The following is an 8032-nucleotide window of genomic DNA, read 5'->3' on the forward strand; positions in this document are numbered from 1 at the left end:
AAGAACTCAATGAAGTGGAAAACCAAAAAGCAATCTGAAAGATCAACTAAAGCAGAAGCTGGTTTTTTGAAAAAAAAAAAAAATAATAATAATAATAAATAAATAAAATAAACAAGATTGATAGACCATTGGCAAAACTCACAAAGAGAGAGAAAAATCTGATAACCCATATTAGAAATAAAAAGGGGGAGATCAAGACAGAAATTGCAGAGATCCAAAGGGTAATCAGAGACTACTTTGAGAAACTTTATGCTACAAAACATGAGAACCTAGAAGAAATGGAAAAATTCTTGGACACATATAACCTTCCACATTTAAGTAAGGAGGATGTAGCATATCTAAACACCCCCATCACTTACTGAGGAAATTGAAACTGTAATCAAACATCTGCCCAAAAAGAAAAGCCCAGGCCCAGATGGATTTCCTAATGAATTTTTTCAAATCTTTCAAGAGGAGCTACTACCAATCCTAGCCAAGCTCTTCCATGAAATTGAAAAAACGGGAACACTCCCAAACAGCTTTTTTGAAGCCAACATCACCTTGATACCAAAACCAGACAGAGACGCTGCCAAAAAAGAAAATTACAGACCAATATCCCTGATGAATGCTGATGCAAAGATCTTCAACAAAATCCTGGCAAATAGGATCCAATGCATCATCAAAAAGATCATACACGGGCCGGAGAGATAGCATGGAGGTAAGGCGTTTGCCTTTCATGCAGGAGGTTATCGGTTCGAATCCCGGCATCCCATATGGTCCCCCGTGCCTGCCAGGAGCAATTTCTGAGCCTGGAGCCAGGAATAACCCCTGAGCACTGCCGGGTGTGACCCAAAAACCACAAAAAAAAAAAAAAAAAAAAGATCATACACTATGGCCAAGTAGGTTTCATCCCAGAAATGCAAGGATGGTTTAACATCTGTAAATCTATTAACATCATACACAACATCAACAACAAGAAAAATAAAAATCACATGATCATATCAATAGATGCAGAGAAAGCATTTGATAAGTTCTGACACCCATTCTTGATAAAAACTCTCAGCAAGATGGGAATGGAAGGAACTTTTCTCAATCTAGTTGAAGCCATCTACTACAAGCCAATGGCAAATATTATCCTCAATGGAGGAAAACTAAAAGCCTTTTCTCTAAATTCTGGTACAAAACAAGGCTGTCCGCTCTCACCACTCCTCTTCAACATAGTACTGGAAGTTCTTGCTATAGCGATCAGGCAAGAAAAAAATATCAAGGAAATCCAGATAGGAAAGGAAGAAGTCAAGCTCTCATTATTTGCAGATGACATGATACTCTACTTAGAAAACCCTAAAGACTCTACCAGAAAGCTTCTAGAAACAATAGATTCATATAGTAAGGTGGCAGGCTACAAAATCAACCTACAGAAATCAATGGCCTTTATATACACCAATAATGATAGGGAAGAGATGGAAGCGAGGAAGGCAATCCCATTCACAATAGTGCCACACAAACTCAAATATCTTGGAGTCAACTTGACCAAAGGCGTGAAGGACCTATACAAAGAAAACTATAAAGCCCTGCTCCAAGAATTGAGAGAGGACACATGGAAATGGAAACACATACCCTGCTCATGGTTTGGCAGGATTAACATCATCAAAATGGCAATACTCCCCAAAGCATTATACGGATTTAATGTGATCCCCTTAAAAATACCCATGACATTCTTCAAAGAAGTGGATCAAACACTTATAAAGTTCATCTGGAGCAATAAACACCCTTGAATAGCTAAAGCAGTCCTAGGGAAAAGGAAATGGGAGGTATTACTTTCCCCAACTTTAAACTGTACTACAAAGCAATAGTTATCAAAACAGCATGGTATTGGAATAAAAACAGTCCCTCAGATCAGTGGAATAGGCTTTGAGTTCTCAGAGAACATTCCCCAGACATACAATTACCTAATTTTTGACAAAGAAGCAAGAAATTCTAAGTGGAGCAGGGAAAATTGATTCAACAAGTGGTGCTGGCAGAACTGGTTAACCACTTGCGAAAAAGAGAACATAGACCCCCAGTTAACATCATGTACGAAGGTAAAATCCAATGGATTAAAGACCTTGATATCAGACTGGATACCATAAGGTATATAGAACAACACATCGGTAGAACACTTCATGACATTGAGACTAAAGGCATCTTCAAGGAGGAAACTGCAGTCTCCAAGCAAGTGGAAGCAGAGATTAACAGATGGGAATACATTAAACTGAGAAGCTTCTGCACCTCAAAAGAAATAGTGCCCAGGATACAAGAGTCACCCACTGAGTGGGAGAAACTATTCACCCAACACCCTTCAGATAAGGGGCTAATCTCCAAACTATACAGGGCACTGGCAGAACTTTACAAGAGAAAACATCTAATCCCATAAAAAAATGGGGAGAAGAAATGAACAGACACTTTGATAAAAAAAAGAAATACAAATGGCCAAAAGGCACATGAAAAAATGCTTCTCGTCACTAATCATCAGGGAGATGCAAATCAAAACAACGATGAGATACCATCTCACACCCCAGAGATTGCCGCACATCACAAAGAATGAGAACAATCAGTGCTGGCAGGGATGTGGAGAGAAAGGAACTCTTATCCACTGCTGGTGGGAATGCCGCCTAGTACAGCCTCTATGGAAAGCGATATGGAGGTTCCTTCAAAATCTGGAAATTGAGCTTCCATTCGACCCAGCTATTCCACTCCTAGGGATATACCCTAAGAACACAAGAATACAATACAAAAACCCCTTCCTCACACCTATATTTATTGCAGCACTATTCACAATAACCAGGCTCTGGAAACAACCAAGATGCCCTTCAACAGACAAATGGCTAAAGAAACTGTGGTACATATACACAATGGAATATTATGCAACTGTCGGGAGAGATGAAGTCATGAAATTTTCCTATACATGAATGTACATGGAATCTATCATGCTGAGTGAAATAAGTCAGAAGGAGAGAAAGAGACACAGAATAGTCTCACTCATCTATGGGTTTTAAGAAAAATAAAAGTCATTTTTGTAACAATCCTCAGAGACAATGAGAGGAGGGCTGGAACACCAGCTCACTCCATGAAGCTCACCACAAAGAGTGGTGAGTACAGCTATAGAAATAACTACACAGAGAACTACCATAATCAAGTGAATGAATGAGGGAACTGGAAAGCCTGTCTGGAGTACAGGTGGGGGTGGGGTGGGATGGAGGGAGATTTGGGACATTGGTTGCGGGAATGTTGCACTGGTGAATGGGGGTGTTCTTTACATGACTGAAACCTAATCACAATCATTTATGTAATCAAGATATTCAAATAAAGAAGAAAAAAAAGGAAAAAAATAAAAAAAAGTTTATTCAGAAAAATATCAAAGTGTAGCTGTACTTAAGCTTCACAAAAGATTCATAGTCCAAGAAGTGTAAAAAAAAAGGGGGGATAAAAATGTTCTCAAACAAATAAGAACTGAAGACATTTGCTGCATTGACACTAACTCAGAGACTAGTGTTTAATGGCCTCTTAATTTTTCAGATCAGAGAGATATTTCAAAGAACCAGTACACAATTTTTGCATGCAAGAGTCCTGAGTTTAACTCCCTGAACTCCCACAAACCACTGGGTAGACACCAGAGAGGCATGACTTTCAATAAATATTTTTTGGATATTTAAATGAAAAAAAATACAATACGCTTCTTGTTTTAGAATGCTTCCTGGATTTTTGTCTTTGAAAATGAAGGATATAGGTACCCAGGTATACAACTCAGTGGTAGAAGACCTGCCTTGCATGCTTAAGGCCTTATATTCAATCTTGGCCCTCTTGTTATAGTGCTGTTGCCTCAATAAAGTATTCCTTGCATACTGTTGCAGTTATTTGTGAAAAACTAATTGGGTGATCCCAAACAAGACCATAACCAAGTTTCTGTGTCCTGGGGAGCACTCCAAACAAGTATGCAAACACTATACCCAAGTGTATGAGCCACAGACATATAAAAGGGAAAGGAGAGGAAAGAGCAATGCAGAGAGGAGAAAAATGAAAAAAAAAACACAAAAAAACTGGAGGACCAAGTACACAAAACCAATTAGCTGTACTATTATGAGATGGAGTACTACCACAAACTAAACAAACACTAATAATAATAAAAGGATCATTTTTATCAAGTAAACATAATTCCAGATGCAAATATGCCTAATAATGTAGTTTCAAAAAACCTGAGGCAAAAATCCAGTATAAGTCAAGAATACCAGATGAATCTATAGTTACAGCTGGAGATCTGAATATTTTTCTCTCAGAAATTTGAAAATAAAGCAGACAAACATATCAATGAATAGATATGAAATATATTTAGATAACACTATTAAACAGCTTGACCTAATTGAAGTTTATGGAATGTTGTATTCAACAACTGAAGAATACACATTATTTTTAAGTGCATTTATAACACTCACCAAAATAGGTCAGAAACCGAGCCATCAAACAAATCATAAAATGTTTCTTTGTTGTTACTGTCTTGAGGCCACACCCAGTGATGATCATGGGTTACTCTTGGCTTTGCACTCAGAAATTACCCCTGGCCAGAATTGGGGGACCAGAGAGGATATCAGAAATTGAACCCAGGTTGGCCATATTCAAAGCGAATACCCTGTGTTGAGCTATCTCTCCAACCCTCAAGCCATAAAACATTTTAACGAATCATAATCATACAAAGTATTTCCTCTAACTTTAATAAAAATTAATAGAATTTAAATTTTGGATAGCTTTTAGGAAGCTCCCAAATATTTTCAGATTAAGAAAGAGTTTAAGTCATTAAAAACGCATAATGAAATTAGAAACTATTTTAGGTCACAGGCTTGAGAGACAGTACAAAGGGTAGGTTCTTCTCTTGCACACAGCTGCCCAGGTACAATCCCTAGTATCCTATATGGTTTCCTGAGCACTGCCAGAAGTAATTCCTGAGTACAGAGCTAGGAGTGACTCTGGAGAACTGTCAGGGTTAATTCAAAAATAAAACAAAAAATTAAGCCAAACAAGTAGGAATTAAGACATATAAAAATACCGTATTTGCTGGCATATAAGAAGACTGGGCGTATAAGACGACCCCCTAATTTTGCAGTTAAAACATAGGTTTAGGCCTATTCGCTGTATCAGACAGAATGTTCCTGTGCTGCAACTGTATGTACCACAGTGAGCCAATCACAACAAGCAAAGGTTCAAAGGTTCTACTGTAATAGACTTCCTCTCTGACTCTGGCCAATCTGATCAGGCTTTTGACTGTGTAGATTCGGGTCCAGAACATTCTCTAATTTGCATGCATAAAAAGCCTGTTTGGATTGGCTGAGTTAGAGAGGTGGTTCGAGCAGCCTTGCAGTGATTGGTGCAGGATCGAGTTGGAAAATTCGTTTTGTGGCAACATTCAGACAATTTTCGTTTAGTGGCATATTGAAATATTTTTCGGGATATACTCGGCATACAAGATGGTCCCCGTTCGGTTGACTTTTTTTATTTGTTTGTTTCAAAAGTCGTCTTATACGCCGGAAAATACGGTATGTAGAATTCAACTGAAGTCTTGATAGAATCGGTAAATGAAATTGTTCCAAATGAACAATTTTAAATAAAAAATTTAAGTAAAAATTATTTCTATTTCAGAATGCTAACAGAGAAAAGCAAATCATATTCCTGGTAAGATTCTTGGTACAATGTTGCTCTCAGAACAGTATAGTGAATAGCCGAAGAGGCTCCTAGAACTGAAGATTCTGAGAAACCACTTAGGGCATTCTACTAAAAAGTACTGTTCATTAAACAATGTGTAAGACATCTACTTTTGTGGTGATTTAAGCCAATGAAAAAATATACCAGAATTAGAAGAGGGCCAGAGAGATAGATAGTACAATTAATATGGCTTGCCTTGCCTGCAACCAACCCAGATTCAATCCTTAACATCACATATGACCCCCTTAGCATCACCAGGAATGATCCTTGAGCATAATCGAAATGAGCCCTGAGCATTGTCAGATATGAACAAAAGACCAAAATGAAACAAACAAAAAATTAGAAGACAGAACTTCTTAAATCTGAGGTTCTCAATCTAGAGTGCCCAGTGCAGAGAGAGAATTTTCTGCATTCTCTGAGAAAAGAAAAGGCAGACTTAGTCCAGAACACAGAGAGAGAAAGAAAGAAAGAAAGAAGAAAGAAAGAAAGAAAGAAAGAAAGAAAGAAAGAAAGAAAGAAAGAAAAGAGAAAGAAAAAAGAAAGAAAGAAAGAAAGAAAGAAAGAAAAGAAAGAAAGAAAGAAAGAAAGAAAGAAGAAAAAGAAAGAAAGAAAGAAAGAAAGAAAGAAAGAAAAGAAAGAAAGAAAAGAAAGAAAGAAAGAAAAGAAGAGAAAGAAAGAAAGAAAAGAAGAAAGAAAGAAAGAAAAGAAAGAAAGAAAGAAAGAAAGAAGAAGAAAGAAAGAAAGAAAGAAAGAAAGAAAGAAAGAAAGAGAAAGAAAACAGAGAGAATGCAAATAGTTACTTCTTTTAAGAATGTTGTCTCCTGTCCAAACAAGTGGAAGCAGAGATAACAAATGGGATTATATTAAGCTGAGAAGCTTGTGCACCTCCAAGGAAATAGTAAGGAAGATACAAAGGCCACCACAGAATGGGAGAAACTATTCATCCAATACCCTTCAGATAAGAGGCTAATATCTAAGATATATAAGGTACTGGAAGAAAAAATATATAACACTATCAAAAATAGGGCTAAGAAATAAACAAATAAGATATACCAATGGCCAAAAGGTACAAGAAAAAATGCTCTACATCATCTACTAATCATCAGGGAGATGCAAATTAAAACAAAAATGAGGTACCATCTCATACCACAAAGACTGGCACACATCATAAAAAACAATCCAGATCCCGACAACAGATGAGTGGCTAAAGAAACTGGCTAAAGAAAGTGGCTAAAGAAACATATACACAATGGAATACTATGCAGCCATCAGGAAAAATAAAGTCATAAAATTTTCCTATACATGGATGGACATGGAAACTAGTATATGAGTGAGAGACACAGACACGGAATAGTCTCACTCATCTGTGGAATTTAAGAAAAATAAAAGATATTATTGTAATAATACCCAGAGACAATAGAGGTGAGGGCTAGAAGGACCAGGCTACAATATGAAGCTTACCACAAAGTGGTGAGTTCAGTTAGAGAAATAACTACACTAACAACTATCATGACAATGGTAGTGAGTGAGAGAAGTAGAATGCCTGTCTAGAATACAGGCAGGGTGTGGTGGGGGAGGAGGGAGTAGGGGGCGTTGGTCATGGGAAGATTGCACCAGTGAAGGGGGTGTGCAATTTTATAACTGAAACACAACTACAAACATGTTTGCAATCATGGTGCTTAAATAAAGACATTATTAAAAATGTTGTCTCAGAGCAAGAGCGATGGAGCAAGTGGTAGAGTGTTTGCCTTGCATGCACTTATCTAGGACAAACAACAGTTCGATCCCCTGGTATCCCATATGGCCCCCCCAAGCCAGGAGTAATTTCTGAACACATAGCCAGGAGTAACCCCTGGGCGTCACCAGGTGTGTCCCCTCCTAAATAAAAGCAAAAAAAAAAAAAATGTTGTCTCTAAAGAAAAGATTGATTTGGTGGATGTAGGCAGGAAGCATGTAGGTTTATTATTTGGGCTGAAAAGAAGAAAGATCCAGATCTCACAGATCTGACCTGAAATTTGCTTATTTTATAATTATTTTTAGAAAACTGAAACAAAGAACATTTAAAGCGATTATTTATGAAGTTTCATGTTAATGGAAGAAATGAGGATAGTATAGTCACATGTTCTAATTAGAATTTTAAGGGAGCAACACCCAGCAATGCTCAGAGTTGACTCAGCTCTGTGCTCAGGGATTACCTCAAGTGGACTCATGGTACTAAAAGAGGTGTCAGGGACTTACTTGGGTCGGTCACATACAAGGCAAGCACTCTCTCTGCTATGCTATATTGCTTCACTCCCATGAATCTAGCATATTTCCAGAACAG

Source organism: Suncus etruscus, chromosome 14 (genome assembly GCF_024139225.1).
Source record: "Suncus etruscus isolate mSunEtr1 chromosome 14, mSunEtr1.pri.cur, whole genome shotgun sequence".
Classification (NCBI taxonomy): Eukaryota; Metazoa; Chordata; class Mammalia; order Eulipotyphla; family Soricidae; genus Suncus; species Suncus etruscus.